The sequence below is a fragment of the Triturus cristatus genome, chromosome 9 (genome assembly GCF_964204655.1).
Source record: "Triturus cristatus chromosome 9, aTriCri1.1, whole genome shotgun sequence".
Lineage (NCBI taxonomy): Eukaryota > Metazoa > Chordata > Amphibia > Caudata > Salamandridae > Triturus > Triturus cristatus.
In genome coordinates this window covers 1,198,757,318-1,198,774,728 of record NC_140592.1, presented here as the reverse complement: position 1 = coordinate 1,198,774,728, position 17,411 = coordinate 1,198,757,318, and the positions used below count along the sequence as shown (strand labels likewise).

The window sequence follows — 17,411 nt, the reverse complement described above, 5'->3', positions numbered from 1 at the left end:
TGCAATGCATCTTTCCTAGTTCATGGTCCTTGCTGCTCAGCCAGTGTGGATGTTGTAGAATGTTGGTATGAGTGGTGAGGTCACAGAGTGTTGGGATGCCTGGGAGTGTCAGTTGAGAGTATGGGCTGAGCAGCAAGGGAGCTGCTCCTGGTGGGGCTCGCACCATAATCTACAGGACTCTTGATTACTTCATTATTACCATCTATAATCCATCATCAATAAATATTAACTTCTTCATCTACACCTCGGCTTCAATGGACTTATTTTATATTACCACATTTGGTGACGAGCTGGAAGAATCTACATGCGCCTCTTGATGGACCAATTGAAATTTTGAAAATTCCTGAAGTAACTACAAAGCATGAACTTCAATACAAGGTATGAACTTCATTTTAAAGGCATACTGTCACCCTGTGAGCCCCACCAGTGACCTTCCATTGATCGCCCACAACTCTTTCTTGCCAGTTCCTGCCTTCTTTATACTACCCTTGGTCCCGCTGCCTACTTGCCCTGTATCTGTCAGTTCAACCTACTTTACGCTGGTCCCTGCCTGCTGCAACCTGCCTGGGAAGATTACCACCCGTTTCATTGGGAAGAGCATCAAGGGCTTATACAATTTATGAGCGTCATGTCTTGAAATTTGAAGCCCATAACTATACAGCGTCTCCTTTTCTGTTTTCCTGTCTGTTGCCTGAATACTGCCTTATGTACTTTGGCAACATCCCAGAGGAGGCTTCACCTCGTTGGTTTAGTTAAAGTTTAAAGACACGTGCTGCATTTCGGGCAAGCTGAATGAAGCGATGTCTTAATACCCGTGCGTTTTGCTGATGTCCCCTGAGCCTACGTATTATTTCATGATTGTGGGACTACTCTTGCATTTGCCTCGCTTTACAAATTAAGCGATGTGTACTTGTGGTATTTTGTGGATTGCGAGATGTATTTACATCTAAATTGTGATGTTTACTGTACCGTATGGACTCGTCTACCTGAAGGCAGTTGGCGATGACGGTTAGACTTTAAGTTTATTTGAATTTCTGCCCGAGCACCTTACCGTCTTCTTGGTGCTGCACGCGGAATTCCTCATGACATTCTCTCTTCTTTATTCCTCACAGCTGCTGTGTAGTGCCTGCATGCACCAACGTGCCGAGAGCCATCCGGCAAGGCATCATGCTACGTGCCTCCATCTTGTTTGGCACCACGGGAGCACATTAAAGTCGAGCTGACCTAGGACTTCCTATTTGCTTGCGTGATTCTGTCATCCATGCCAACCACAACAAGCTTATTCAAGATATCACGTCCTCTCCTCAACATTTCTGCCGACGCATGGATTCAATCAAAGACATCGGAGCTTCTTTATAAGTTATTGTTCTCCCCGCAGGTACTGTTTCCCTTTTCTACTGCTACTACGTGCAGCTATCCTTTAATACACTTTTTCATTTTGAAGATTTCGGAGTGGCTGTTTCTATTTCGTCACTGCAAGTACTGTTTACTTCCTTGGTAAATCTTCTGCCCTTACTACATTTCACAAACAACAGTTGATGGACAGAATGCAGAACAATGTCATACATTCACCCCAGTACAGAGATCTGGGCCTAAATCCATCCTTTTTTTGGCAAATCAGTCTTGACCCTGTGCCTCATGGGAACAGTCCAGCCCGAACTGCCAAGCCAGGTCCTCTCTGGACTGGAAACAAGCATCCTAGGACCGGTTTCGGGGTTTCACAGCTCTTCAGCCAGGATAGCTTGATTCCAGTGACATGGAGAGCAAGGGACCCACGTCTGGGCATACCCTTCCCACTCGGGTGACAAATGCAAAAACAACAGTTGATGGACAGAATGCAGAACAATGTCATACATTCACCCCAGTACAGAGATCTGGGCCTAAATCCATAGTTTTTTTGCTCACCATGCCATTCCAGTTTGAACCCAGCCATATGCAAATCAGTCTTGACCCTGTGCCTCATGGGAACAGTCCAGCCCGAACTGCCAAGCCAGGTCTTCCCTGGACTGGAAACAAACATCCTAGGACCGGTTTCGGGGTTTCACCCCTCTTCAGCCAGGATAGCTTGATTCCAATGACATGGAGAGCAAGGGACCCACGTCTGGGCATACCCTTCCCACTCGGGGTGACAAATGCAAAAACAACAGTTGATGGACAGAATGCAGAACAATGTCATACATTCACCCCAGTACAGAGATTGAAGTGTGTATGATGTTATAGCTTATTGGCTATGTGACTTGCCATCTTAACATGTTACTTTTGTGGACTCGTCAATTTCATTTGCTGAATACGTTACTTACATATTTTTAGTGCACGTTACCTTTACTTTATATGTTTAGATTGTAGGATTCCTTTCCTAAGGAAAATTACCTAATGAATTTTGTCAGTCTCAGTTTTCAATTTTGCGCAAAAGTCTTCTGTGGGTCTGACATTTGAGGTCTCGCTCAAATTTTCCTTTGTCTGTACTCCTAGCGGGTGTTCTTTTCACCCTTCTCCTTTCGACATTTTGTTTGTTTTATTGTTAGGAGTATCTTTTGTTTTTTTGACTGTTGTTTTCACCTTTTAATATTTTGTTCTCAGTTTAATTTCATACTTGTCTGGCCAACTGGTGTGATGGTGACTCCGAACGTTGTTTCTTTGGTTCGTTTCTTTTGGTGTATGCACTTTGCATCCTTTATACTTATTTTTCATTGTGCCCTTAAAAAGGGGAAGATGTGTGTGTTCTATTTTGTCCTGGTGCCTTGAAAAAGGGAAGAGTTGTGTGTCTTCTGTCACTTTCATTTGCTTCTTCTCTTACAATGTCTTCTCCTTCATCACTGCGTTTTGTGTCACTCTCATCTTACTGTTTCTCCTTTATCACTGTAGGGTTCCTTCCTTAGCACTTCATTCCATACGATTTATGGCATATCTTCATTTAATGTTTTGTGTGCCTTTCTAGCTTCCTTTATGATGTTTCATAGTTTCTGCTTGTATTGTTACCAATATTATTGATATGCATATTTATTGATTTAGTATTCATGTATTGCTATTGATATGATTATTACATTTACTTCTTGATGTATCATTCTGTTGTTGATGTTGATGGGAAGATGTGTTGTATCTTATATTCAATGCAATGCATCTTTCCTAGTTCATGGTGCTTGCTGCTCAGCCAGTGTGGATGTTGTAGAATGTTGGTATGAGTGGTGAGGTCACAGAGTGTTGGGATGCCTGGGAGTGTCAGTTGAGAGTATGGGCTGAGCAGCAAGGGAGCTGCTCCTGGTGGGGCTCGCACCATAATCTACAGGACTCTTGATTACTTGATTATTGCCATCTATAATCCATCTTCAACAAATATTATCTTCTTCAGCTACACCTCGGCTTCAATGGACTTATTTTATATTACCACACAGTTTATAGTTTTATTTTATTGGTTGGTTTAGTATAGTTTGAATTTTTTTCATCAGTTAAGTCTTTTTTTGGGAAACGCTAATTTATGGGGTTTTTTTGTTGTATGATATATAGTTTGTTTTATTTATATATGACTTATATTGAGTGTGTGTGTATATGTCTCCACGGTTGCAATTTGCAGGTGTTTGACGCACCCGGACAGGCCCTGACTTGAGAGGCTGGGCATCCTCAGCGACACTGGCTTTTGGATTATATAAAGGGATGCCCGCTGGCTGATACACAGGACGGGGACAAAGTATGTATGGAAGGGCCTGCCTCTACTTGGAACACTTACTGAACCGGCCAAGGTTTGTGGGGGTATTCTACCCCAGCACGACATGCTGATTGAAAGACAAGTAAAAGGCAAGTTATAAACTAATGTGGAAACTATGTCTGGCATGGGAGCAGTATTTCCGTAACATTAACTGAATCTGAATGTCTCTGCCACAAGTGTAACTATATCCTATAAAGGGAAGGACAGGGAATCGAAAAGAAAGCAAGAACAAGGAATTATGGGCATTGTGGTCCTGAAAAGTGTGAATAACTTGCAGAACTAAGACAGTGCCGCAATGAAATATATTAAATCATGCAACTACTAAAGTTTTACTTACTCAAGAATTGGCGAGAACTTTCACTGTCTGCATACAACATACATGTTAATAACTTTATGCAAATTGAGAGACTGCCACTTTAAATAGAACAGTATATGAGCGTCCTAGTTCTTTCTTCCTGTTTGGAGCCATGCTTTTAAAGGTCAGACGAGTTTGCAATGAGTTTGTGCATATGATTAAGGCTCGTAGGAGCCGAAACGCGTGATGCCAATAATTTTGCCTGGAATAAAGAACTGTTTTTAAAACCACATCTGGAGGGCCGTTTTGTGCAGCACTTAAATGTGCATGTCTCCATGTTTGCAATATGTATATATATAGAAAATAAGGCAGAAATATGGATTAGCACAGAACATGAACAATCCTAAAAGCAATTTAGTTTGCAGTGAAGTGCAGTGCATCTTTAGTTTTAACTAATGTTTTCTTTAAATGGAGGAAGTAATATGGCGCATACCAGGTTGAGAAAGGCAGCTTGACTGCCGAAACGCGTTCCTGTTTTGTCCATGGGTATATTGAAGCCCACGCAATAAACGAGAGAACCCCCACGATGGCGAGTACAGGCTCTTCAATCAGATTAGGTTGGGGAATATTTTTGTACATACAGAGCGCCAGGGGTAGCGCCACCTTCCAAGCACCACCAGCGATTTGGCAGCACACCAGTTTTACCGCAATTTGGATTTGGCAGCATAGAGACAGGCGTGCCCCCATGAAAGGAGTGTGGCGATGGAGAAGAGGCAAAGTCACTTGTGGAGGAGCTAGCTCATACGCTGGGAGCCTAAGCTCCCTTGGCGGGGACTGTAGCATCTCTGCTTATTTGGCACATCCTCACCCTGGTATAACCTCTCCTACTATGGAGCTGGGCATCGCTGACGGCACTGACCAAGAAAAGCGATGGCCTCGTGGGTCCATACTGTTGCTTGTCGGGACCGGCTTCATTTGACCCGATGATTTGAAGCTTTGAAGAAAGTTACCACTGTGAGTCTTCTTTTTAATTATTGGAACAATGGTCATTTATCAGTGGGACATCTCCGAGTATAGAGCGGGCTACGCTCGGAGATGCGTGCACTTTGAAGGAGTTGACAGATTAATGAGGTGGAACATCTTTGCTCAAAGTAAATGACCTTGAAAAATGCGTGCTAAATGGATTTTAAAAAGACACTATAAAGATGTCTGTAAATGTAATTAGAGGACGTGCATAAATCCAGTCCGGGTTTTGGATAGAACTGAATGAGGCATAACGGGTGCCTTTCTTGAAATAAAATGAACTGGTGAGCAGAAATACAGATTAGCACAGAACATGAACAATTTTAAAAGCAATTTAGTTTGCAGGACTGATGCTGTTGCGTTTTTTGAATATCCGTATGTGTGCTCTGTTAAGAATCACTGGTCATCATCCCACATGCTCAAATCAACCCAATTGCAGTGAAGTGCAGTGGCATCTTTAGTTTTAACTAATGTTTTCTTTAAATGGAGGAAGTAATATGGCGCATACCAGGTTGAGAAAGGCAGCTTGACTGCCGAAACGCATTCCTGTTTTGTCCAAGGGTCTATTGAAGCCTGCGCAATAAACAAGAGAACCCCCACAATGGCGAGTGCTGGCTCTTCAATCAGATAAGGTTGGGGAATATTTTTATATATATACATATAAACGTATATATATATATATGTTCACTTAAAAAACCATAGGTTTCACACATGTTATAGTTAGGTGGACATTTCACTCATAAAAAACCAATGAAATTACCCCGTTATAGTTAGTTCAGATAACTATAACTCGCGCGCCCGCAATCCACTGCTCATGAAGTCACATATTACATCACTCATGACATGGTCAGTGGCATCACTCATGACATCACTGATGACATCATCCTTGTGATAGAGTGGCGGTCGCGCGAGTTATAGTTATCTGAACTAACTATAACGGGGGAATTTCATTGGTTTTTTACGAGTGAAATGTCCACCTAACTATAACATGTGTGAAACCTATGGTTTTTTCAGTGAATTTGTACGGTTTTTTAAATGCTAAGTTATGTATGTATTATTTATTTTTTAATATATTTATTTTACAATAAACTACGTATTAAAATTATTAATATTTTTTTTTTGGGGGGTTTTCACCGTGCGCGCACGCGATGTTTAAAAAAAAAAAAAACATTTCTGCCTTCTGGGTCCTTCAGGGACCCCCTGACAAAGTCTAGGGGGTCAGGAACTCTCTACCCTGCCCCCTTTTCACGTTCGCCACCTTCCTTTTTCACTCTCGCACTGAAAACAAACAAAATGGCGGCCGACACTTCCTGATTTCGACCGATTCGAACGTTGACTAACATGTAACCACCAATCAGAATTACGCTTGCGCACTTTGGGGTCCTCGCACGGTGCTCGCTTATAGATATTTATAGGCTTTTAAATGCTATTTTCTCAGGAACTACTGAACAGATTGACACCAGACCTGCAAAAGGCACTTCCCTGACCTGAGGACTACCTCTCTGCCAAATTTCAAGTAATTCTGTTCATCCGTTCGGGCTGTACCTTCGACTAACTGCGTTAAGTGGGCGCGCACGCCACGAATGGCGTAAAGTAACTTAGCATTTAAAAAACCGTACAAATTCACTGAAAAAACCATAGGTTTCACACACGTTATAGTTAGGAATTAGCATTTAAAAAACCTTGCAAATTCACTGAAAAAACCATAGGTTTCACACATGTTATAGTTAGCGGAAATTTTACTGATAAAAAACCAATGAAATTCCCCCGTTATAGTTAGTGCAGGCAACTATAACTCACGCGACCGCAATCTTCTGCTGATGACATATGTGTCTTTATGAAAAAAAAATATTTGTAATATATGTATAGCTAAAAATACAGTATTAGCATCAGCAGAGGAAAAAGGGGGGTCCCAAAACGCTACGAGTTTTTCACTTATTGACTATTGCATAATTATAGGCATGAATGGAATTCTTCGTCATAGTTGAGCCCATAGGGCATCTTACTATCGAGTAAAAGGATATACCCTGTCTCAAGTTCACGTAGCGCCCTTACTCTATCACTTCGTCTTCTGTAAAGTGCAATAGCATCAATTACAAAGTAGGTGATTTGCGTGGGATCCTTATGGTGTGTAATTTCACAATGTCGCGCTACCGGGCATTACTTATAGCCTGCATGTGTTGCAAGATCTCTTTGTGAACTTGGAGCGTAGTTCTCCCTACACACTGCAGATTTCAGGTGCAGGTTAAAACATAAACTGCAAATTCAGTCTTGCAATTATATGCACCTCCAATCTTCATCCCCCTGCTGTTGAAGGGGGTAGAATATGTTGTTGCGTTTCTGCCTATGCTGCACCTTCCGCATTTACTGCACCTTTTGAAACCAGGAGGAGGTATTAGCCAGCCAAGTTCCCTGTTGTTCTCTGGGCTTGATTCAACAACGCCATCTCTCAGTGATGGTGCTCTCCGATATGTAAGAGGTGGATACTTAGGGATCAACTGACCAATCACTGGATTCGATTTTAGGATATGCCAGTTTTTGTTGAGCAGATCTCTAAATACTTTATTTTGGCCACTAAATGTGGTTATGAAACGCATCTGGGGCTCACTCATCTCTTGTTTATTGGTGCTTTTAAGAAAAAGGAAGTCTTTGCGTGTCTTTTTTTTCTCTCTCGCTGATTCAATGGTTGTTTTACTATAGCCCCTGTCCTGAAACTTTTTGTTAATTTCTTGTTGGCATTTCATTAGCTCCTTAGATGTGCTGCAGTTCCTCTCAGCTCGTAACATTTCACCGTTAGGGATACTTTGCTTCGTGAGGGTGGGGTGAAAGCTGGCAGCATGCAAAGTTGTGTTCCCCGCTGTCCCCTTTTTAAACAGTCTGGTTTCCAGTTTACCTGCCTCTGCAAATACCTCAACATCAAGGAATGTTACTTGGTGTGTACTTACTGCATGTGCACTCAGGTTTAAGTTGTTACAGTTTAGACGATTAACAAACATTTCTGCAGATTCAGTGGTCCCTTTCCAAATTACAAAAAAGTCATCTATCAACCTGGTCCACAGTTTGATATTGTTTTCCCACACATGTACATAGTCTTTTCGGAGCACTTGCTCCTCCCACCAGCCTACGTGTGAACACGTATAGCTGGGGGCGAAGCAAGTGTCCATCGGAGTCCCTCTCTTCTGTTGATATAAAGTTCCATCAAACAGAAAGAAATTATCCTCCAAGCATCTCTTGGCCATGTTTAGCAGCATCTGTGTATGTCTCCATAAGTTTACTGGTCTGTTGCTCAGGTAGAATTCCATGGCTCGCAAACCATCTTGGTGGGGGATGCTTGTGTAGAGGGTAGCAATGTCTAATGCAATTAAAACATAATCCTGCTCCATTGGTATATCATATACTATTTTAAGGAAGTCACTGCTGTCTCTCACATATGATGGAAGTTTCTCAACATAGGGCTTCAGAAAAAAATCTATGCATTTTGAACAATTCTTCATCATGCTTCCATTGGCCGAGATGATTGGGTGACCAGGTGGAATAGGTATAACACAGGAGTTCTTGGATTATCATTCCGCAAGAATATATTCATCATGAGAGAGCAGGTTATCTCAAAACCATTAATCCATGTTCATATTAAAATTCATATGCGATTTTGTCATAGTTTCCTGCTTACATTTTCTACAGCAATCTTTTTGACTAAGTTGATTGCGAGCTTCGTGCAGATACATTTTCATGGATCAGAGCACCACGTTGCCACTTTTGTCTGAATTACGCACCTCCACTTGCTTATTCTTTCTAGGTTTTTCCACTAGATTGTGATACTTCCATTCTCTGGCAGAGCATTTCATTCCTTTCAAATTTGTTTCCTTGTGGATTGCCTTCAGACCATCAACAATTAGTTCATGAAAGGTATCAATATTGTCCTTGATAGTAGTAGGAGTTGCTCTTGATCGTGGTTTAAATGGTGTCACCACTGTACCTTCTGCTTGCAGGCTTTATTCAGTAATGATGTCCTCTATGGATATCGTCCCATCCTGAGGTTCGTTCTCTAGCTCAAGATCCCTCATAGTTCAAAGGACTGATAAGTCTGCAATAGTGGTGCCGGTGGTTGCGCCAGTGGTGCTGGCTGATTGTTGAAATAATTGTTCTCTAGTATTTTCTGGCAAATTCTTGGAGACATGGATTTTTTGTAATTTCAGTTTCCTTATGTACTTGAATGTATCAATTCGTGCTTGTGGATAATTCATAACATATTCTGGACAGAACGATAAGCTCAGCAATAGGATGTCTTTGTCAGCTTTGGTTAGCCTCAGTTCTGTGAGATTGATGATTGATTTTTCAAGATCTTCCGTGTTTTCATTTACTTGCGTTTCCATGTTCATTTTGAATTGGCATTACTGTTCTTGTTTTGTTTTCTGGTCTCTTTTCCGTCGTCTTCTCCGGCTTTGGAGTCCATTGGATTTCGGGGTCTTAGTGTTGCTCTGCGGTCTAGGCGTAAAGAATTCAACTCATCAGAGATGGTGATTTTCCTTTTCGCCTCTGCAGGGGTTCCTTGCCCTAGTCCTCCGCTTACGTCCTCATTACTTGTTCCTATTTCTGAACCTAATTCCATTTCAGAATCACTTATCATGCTTGGGCCACCGGTTTTGGTTTCCTGCTGTTGCCTCTGTTGTCTGATTCATTCAAAACGCTTCACAAATGTGAAAATTTGACCTGACTTGTAGCCGATCTTACCGCGTATACACTTTGTTACTATTCTTCGTTTGATTATATCTTCCTGTTTTTTGAGTCTTATTTGCATCTCCGTTTTGAATTTGGAGATTACTTCACTCTCAGGCATCGTTGCCAAAGTAAAATCCAGTGTTTCAAATTCCTGGAGAATCTTCATTCTATCCTTGTCCGCATATTTTACAAGAATGCGGACTAAACGGGCTAAGGCCTCTAAATTACTAGTGGCCCACCCCTCAAGCATATCCGGGTCTGGGTTCTCAAAGCTGGGTGCAATGAGAACCCACAGTCCCTGTGGTATGCGGCCAACATCCAAGTACTTGGAAAGCGATTTAAATTCCCACCATTTAGTCATTTCCTTACGTTGTAGTTTTTCCAAAGCTCTTAATAAATACTGAATACCCGCTTCTTGGGGGGGGACATATCTTTCTGTTGTGCACCTCATTTGGCTCCTTGTATGCTTAATTCGCTGAACATTTGATCAGCTTCCTCCTCACGTCCGCGCACTGTTGCGGTTAACATAATTGAACTCTTTAGTCTTCATCTGTCACATACGATTTTACTCTATGGCAGCTTGTGATCGCCCCCACACCTGTGCTTAGCTGCTCACCTGGGGTCTTCACTATGCGAGGTTAGTCGTATATATATATGTGTGTGTGTGTGTGTATGTATATAATTTTATATTAATAAATGTGTTTATTGTTAATAATAATTATTTTGGTATTTTTAAATGTATATGATTAGGTGTACGATTTTTTGGGGGTATTTGCTTCATTTTTGTTTAATGTGATATATTTTTATTTTGTTATAGTTGTTTATTTAAAAGATTGGGCTCATTTGAAGTAATTGTTTTGAGTGGAAATTGTCTATTGGGTGCATTTTTAACGATGTATTAGTTATGTTGGCAATAATACTGAGATCAATATTGCATTAATCGCTATTTTTGATATTTTACATGTTTATTTATAGGCAACGACATTAGTGTGTCTGATACTTTTGTTAGCAATATATGTAAAAATCGTTTTTTTTGTAAATTATATTTGTGCATTTGATTTTAATAGTTAAGTATAAGGAATCAATATTGTTGTAATCAATATTACATTTCCAATAATTTTGTATATCAATCTTTGTAGGATCGATATTATGACAAAGAGCCAATAAATGGATACATAGCATTCATCCAAGATTATGTAACATTAAAAATAAATGATACTCTAATGAGGGGGATAGAGAAAATTAAAAGTGTAATTCATTAGATGTGATCAATATTTTTATGAAAACTGTAAAAAAAAAATGTATTCATATCATACGATTTCGAGCAGCAGTGTTGTTCCTTGTTAATGTGGTAGTCCTAGGTGAACTATGCCTCAGGTGAAATTTAATTTCCACCAACATAATTTAATTATGCTTCTTACACAAAATTTCATAAATTATGCCATTATACCACTTTGCAAAATTGTATGCCATTATGGTGGAAACTCACCACAAATGTTCCATTTGCGGTAAATATTTACAGTGGACGTACGGGATGCATTTTCGTTAAATACAGCAGTGACTGACGGATTTTCATTTCGTGCAATTTTGTTCAACTTTGCATAATTACCCGAAAGAAAAATTGCAAATTTCGCACAACCCTAAGGTGAACAGCAGTTAGGGAAATGTGCTTTAATTGTTTTTAATTTAAAACTATTTTTGTTTTAATGATTTGGAATTAATTTTCTTGAAAATTCCCCATTACTTTCTATAGGGAGATCTCTGCCCAGATGACAGAAATCTCCTCAACATGTGGAAAGTTATTAATAGTACCTTTACTCTCCTAAATTCAGGCATAGGGGGTCTCCACCCTCACACTTGAGCGAATGGAGACTCAAGTCTGTATCTAGTTGTAAATGTCATCCCGGAAATGGTGAACAGCAAAAAAGTGGAGATTTATAGCTAGAAATGGGACAGAGTATATGTAAACTTACCTTAGTGAATAGAACCATAGAAGGCTTGATATTCGGCCACCCTGCATTCTGCAGTAAGGACATTTTGGGCCAGTGCACTTATTTTTTTATTATTTTTTTGTTATATATTTAGTGCTGCCTAGAGGCCACAGCTGTGTCTATGGTGAGTCTCTGTTCTCTTTTGGTGATACGTGATCTGAGCACCAGAGACCATTGTTGTATTCAGTAAGACTAAGAGAAAAGGAAGTTGTTGCTTGAGCAGGCACCATCCAATAAACATAAGAGCTGGATGCAGTGCTTGTGGTCAAGAGTGACTTAAACTCTGATGAGCTGGTCACTGCCTGGTGGTGTCTTCTGTTTTACTGACTGTCTTGCTTGTTCGCAGCACAAGCCCCTTGCAGCTTGAATAAATCCGGGCTCCAACATGCACAGCATTAATGTGTTGCTGATCGGTTTGTATTTTCGCCAGCCTAAAGTATTTAGTTCCATGCTGGTTTCATTTTATGCATGACAAGATGCAAGGCTTTGATTCTTGGAACTCACAGCTATTGGCAGCTAGAATTAGTATGGCATCTGCAGATACCAGTGAAAAGGGCATGTTCTTTTTATTTTCTTTGTAGTCATTTTTAAACATTTCTGATGTCTAGCAGCAGGAAGATTTCGAATTTTGTGTGCAGGTGCTCAAAATCTTTTCAATGTAATTCTGTCATTTGGACACAGGCTTAAGATTCTTCCTCAAGTCATTTCAAACTGTAGGAAAATAGGGATTTCAATAAGGTGAAATGGTACATTGTATCATACAAAAAGCCATTTATGATTGTTTCTAATGTGTACATCCATGGAGCCGTTTAGCAAAGTTACATTCATTCGTAAACCTAGGTGTATGGCTGAACTCAACTTACTTACACCTGCCAGGAATTCACAAAGGGATTCCTGGCAGGTGTCAGACCATTTTCGTGTGTGAAGTTCTCCATCATGAGTGTGAAGCTGTCTGTACTCATAAATCTCACTCAAGGGCTGGGAACTCGGAAAATCCAAGGCATGGTTATCCTGTGAATCTTGGTAACCTGCACAAACAAACTACATTTGTGGTCATTCCCAAGTTCCTTTCATTCTCCTTTTCAGCTTTTTAAGGGCTGGATTTTTATTTCCAAACACTGTTGGTGACATCTCTTTCCAGAGTGCAAAGTGCATGACTCACACCTAGGTTTACTGAGGGTGTAGGGAAGGGGTTCCTTCGGCTGGAAAGTTAATTTCCCTCAGAGAAAATAAAATGTGCATTATCACATGGGCTCCTGTTTCCTACGTGCTGGAGTTGTCCTCTGTAAAGGATTCCAACCAGCAGGAATGGGATCTCAAATGAAATATCACATGACCTTCCAATGAATCCGCCATGAAACCTAGGGCTGGCAGCTTTCTGTCGAGATTCCTGGGAAGTTTTGTCAGTTCCAAAAAGTAGTGAATCTACATTCGTATGTAGGCATAAATGGTTGAGTGAAGATTATCTACTTTCTTTATGAATTTCCCCAATATTTCTTCCAAGAACACCATTACATACAACACACAATTCGAATCCTTGATTTTCACTGTTCTGAAGTCAAAAGAGTGAAAAGTTTATTCTAGAGCTTTGGTTGGTTGGGCAGATCTGCTGCCTCCATTGGTCTCCAGAAAACTAAAAGGAAGTAGTGAAATGGTTGATAAACTACATCGCTCTCCCCACTGGCTGATCTAGACCGAGATGAGAAAACACAGATGATGCACTGGAGTGTCAATTCAGTAAAATGAAATCTTATGACCTTTGATCCCGATGACACCATAGGAAGTGACAACACATGACTTTTGACACTCCAACATGACAACTTGACATCCTTAAAGTTAACAAAAGATTTCAATAGAAGCGTGTATAATTACATAACATCAAATCACTTAAAGAACATAAATCATAGTTTGACTTCTATACATATAAAAACTGGGGTGCTGCTCGGAAATGCCAGGAAGGCAACAATCACCACTAAATAGCAGAAAGGCAACCTTGCAAGAATGTTATGGGTGACACCTTCAGTGAATTCTGGCTTTTTGAGTGTTGGAGTGTAGTACGTTTAGTTTCACTTTCACTTTTAGCACTCTAAGACTTTGTCTGCCCGCCATCCTGTTGTGGAATGGGACCGCCCGCCATTGGTGCAGGGGTCCCGTTGGTGACATTAGGATGCGCCTGCCACACTGGCGGGCGCATACTGCATTCCTGACATTGTGGCGGGCGGTGCTCTCAGCACCGCCTGCCGCAATGTCAAGAAGGCATATCGTGCACTTCCATGCACAACGTGGCAGGCACCGCGCAGTGCCTGCCATGTTGTGCATGGAACTGCAGGGGGGTACCATAGGTACCCCCCATGTGCACCCCCACCCCCCAGAATAGCGGGCCCCCAATGGCGGACACCACTTGCCTTTCCATGGCGGCAATGAAAAGCAACACCCTGCCTGCATACTAATATGGATGGCGATGTCTACCAGACACTGCCACTATATTAACTGCTTTTCTGCCCGGTAGACAATCGGGTGGATTGCCTATCGGCAGAAAACCAGCGGACGGTCTTTCCGTCCGCCGGGGTCCCCCCGTCATGGTAATATAGAGGGGGGGATTCAGATGTGGGCGGTGGTTTTCTGCGGGTGGATCGCCACCGCCATACGGGCGGTGGTGATCTGCCCAATATCTTAATGAGCCCCTAAGTGTGTGCTTACAATCTCAGGGTGCAAATAGGTGTAGATGACAAATTAGGTTTAACTGATGGAGTGCCAGAACGCACACTACCACTTTGTAGCTATGCCATGCAAGCCTGACCATCATATTCAATGAGATGTTTGTATAAGTACACCCATATCCCAATTACACCCTCAAATGTGGAGGCAATGTATCTTCTTAAATCCAGCTCAGTCCTATATGCTGTAGCATAGTCTCAATCTGCAATTACTGCCACAAATGCCCGGCATAGCTCCAAATAGCCAATGCCAGCACTAAATTCCAGCGTGCAGTCCAAAATTCTTTAGCACAACCCTGTCTTTTCCCAGGCACAACGGAACACTTCCTTCCAATCCATACAAGAATTTAGATTTATTAGGCATACATACAATCTGAAATCTCCAATGCAGCTTCAGAATACTCATGTTTAGTCTTCAGCACCCAATTAGTTATACTGTGCACAGGCCTCACCCTGAAAGCCCAGTAAGGTCTCATGATTCATAGGCATAGACGCAACAAATTGGAAAGCGCTCCAAAGTGAAATCAAGTATTACTCTTGTCCAACTCAACTTCACTCTTAGTAAAGAATAAAAGGCTATTTGTGCCCTGTCTGGATTTAAACCCGTGATTGGCAGTGTGCGCATACATTTTTGCAACATGTGTGATGGAGCAGGGTTTTTACTTTAAACCCGAATACCTGTTTCATTTTCACATGTTATAATTAAAAGTACTAATGATTAATTATTAAAAAGTTTGTCGAAATCTTGTCTAACCAACCTTATTAACAAGAGAATTACACGTGGGAATGTTATTGCATGGCTAAAATAATAAGTGAACTAAGTTGGTGAGCAAACTGACAGAAATCGATGTTGCTTATGTAATGTTATTGTGTTTGCGCTTAAATTAATATGCATTAATGGCTTTTGATGTTGCAAATGGCTAGATAAATACATACACATAAGGGTATTAGCAGGGGTATAACACTGTTTAATCATTTCCGTGCAGTAATTCTGTTTTATGTTTATTTCACTTAAGTTGACTAATGTGGCCTACCAGAAAATGGCTACCACCCGCAGCCTGCATTTGAGTTGATGGAAAATTTTACAAGGAAGCTTCGCACTGCCTGTGACCTTGCCCACTCGACAAAACTGAAAAGCCATGATCATGACGACAAATCCAGGATGGTTGCCAAGAGCCCCTGAACATGAAGTTTGTTGCAAAAGTGAAAACTGAACTTATGAACTGTTGATCCCACCACTGGTATACAAATTATCTTATAAAACATCCGTAGATGTATCGAATTAGTCATGGACATTCAATTTTCCTATTCATTATTTGGGACAATCTAGGTGTGAGAAAATCTCGCACAGTAGCGTAAATGTACCAAGATGACATTATTTCCGCCATTCATCCGTTCTGAACAAAGAATTGTAACTTTACAGAATGTAAATTTTAGTATAAATATTAGTAGGCTAGAGAGGTCTAGCGCCACTTCTTCCCGAGCTGATGATCCGAGGTCCCTATGCTGACGGAGAGGACGGTGACTCTACCTGACGGCAGGAAACTCTAATTCTTCTACAGAGGACAGGTTCTGACTTATGATCTGACATTTAGACAGAATAGGTAAATATGAGAGAAATAAATTTGCATTTAATTGGCTTTTCCTACAATTTTAGATAAATGAACATTCTGTTTGAATCTCTGTGTCGGGTGGTTATTTCTTGTCATGATTATTGAATTTATTTGCATATTGTGTGAAATGTTTTGCTAGATTTATAAGCAACTAGTAGATGCCATTGACCTCAAAGTACAAGCAGATTGGAGAGGTATAAGAAAGTGTTTTCCCCTTATACATGGCACGGATAAGAGTGGTAGGATGAATGTTGGTGTAATGGGCCCCACCAGCATGTGATGTGTGTGTGCGTGTGTGACTGCGAGATCACTCCGTCCGTGGAAGTAGAGGGGATTCGGAAGCTCCGATCTGCACCAGTTTCTTGGTAGCAGACTGATGGTTTACTATTGTCTTGGTCTGGCGAAATTGCGTGTATATAGGCTTGTTGATTATTGATTGAAATTTGTATTAACACTATATGTTGGAGTCGTGTTGAGTTTTATGTATTGTGAACGGCTTCTGGGATGTAGGGAGTCGGTGACAGTTCCGTAGTAGAGCAGAGGGAGTGTTGCTCTCGGAAAAAGGCGGGATTGTTGGCCCTGTATGCAGACAGGGGAAAACGTGTGACAATTGAAGTTGCGCGTCGCATTGTCTGAGTTCGATGAGGTAGCATCGCCGTGTGTTGCCATTAGAAACGTATTTTCGGTGTGGGAGAGGTGTGTATGATAGCGAAGGTTATCTGTGAAGCTCTGGTCTTAGGTCTCAGGGATCCGTATGGCATTCCGTTAAAGCTTACCACTGGAGAGGTAATAGGTATTCTCGGAGCTTGTTAGAAGGACAGGGCAGAGGTAAGCGCTGCTTTGTTAATGTGTGTTATAATTCTGTAGTAGGACAGACTGTTCGCTGTTCTCGGGAAAGGCAGAATTCTCGTCGGAAAGGTCTTTTGCTGTTCTGTGGCTAGCGAAGCAGACAATGGAGATGCTTGTATGTCGTAACTAACAGACTCGTAGAAGTTGAAACAAAGTCTACCGAGTAGTCTTGTAAAGGAGGGGTAGACGAGAAGGACAGGAGACAAGAGCAGAAGAGACTGCAGCGACTATTAACGTCAGGGAGACCGCGCTGTGATTGGACAGTGGGTTAGAACAGTGGAAGCACGGTGATTGGTGTGCTAGTGTACGCCGCGCTAGGATTGGGAGACATACAGGGTGACGTAGACGCTCCGGGATTGGTGTGTTGGTGTGAGTCGCGCTGGGATTCACGGACTGAGTCAGTGACGTAGACACTCCAGGATTGGTGCGCTAGTGTGAGTCGCGCTGCAATTGGACAGAAGATCGTACAGTTGTAGAAAGGATAAACAGCTTGTGGAGAAT

The 17,411-nt window shown here is 41.4% G+C and overlaps 1 long non-coding RNA gene across 1 annotated transcript; it reads left to right on the top strand.

Moving 5' to 3' along the window:
* Nucleotides 1-1,252: 1,252 nt before the first annotated feature.
* On the top strand, nt 1,253-16,127 carry LOC146799621 (uncharacterized). Its single transcript, XR_014969291.1, has 3 exons — nt 1,253-1,378; nt 3,572-3,792; nt 15,465-16,127. It is a non-coding gene; the product is annotated as an uncharacterized LOC146799621 (long non-coding RNA).
* The last annotated feature ends 1,284 nt before the right edge of the window (nt 16,128-17,411 follow it).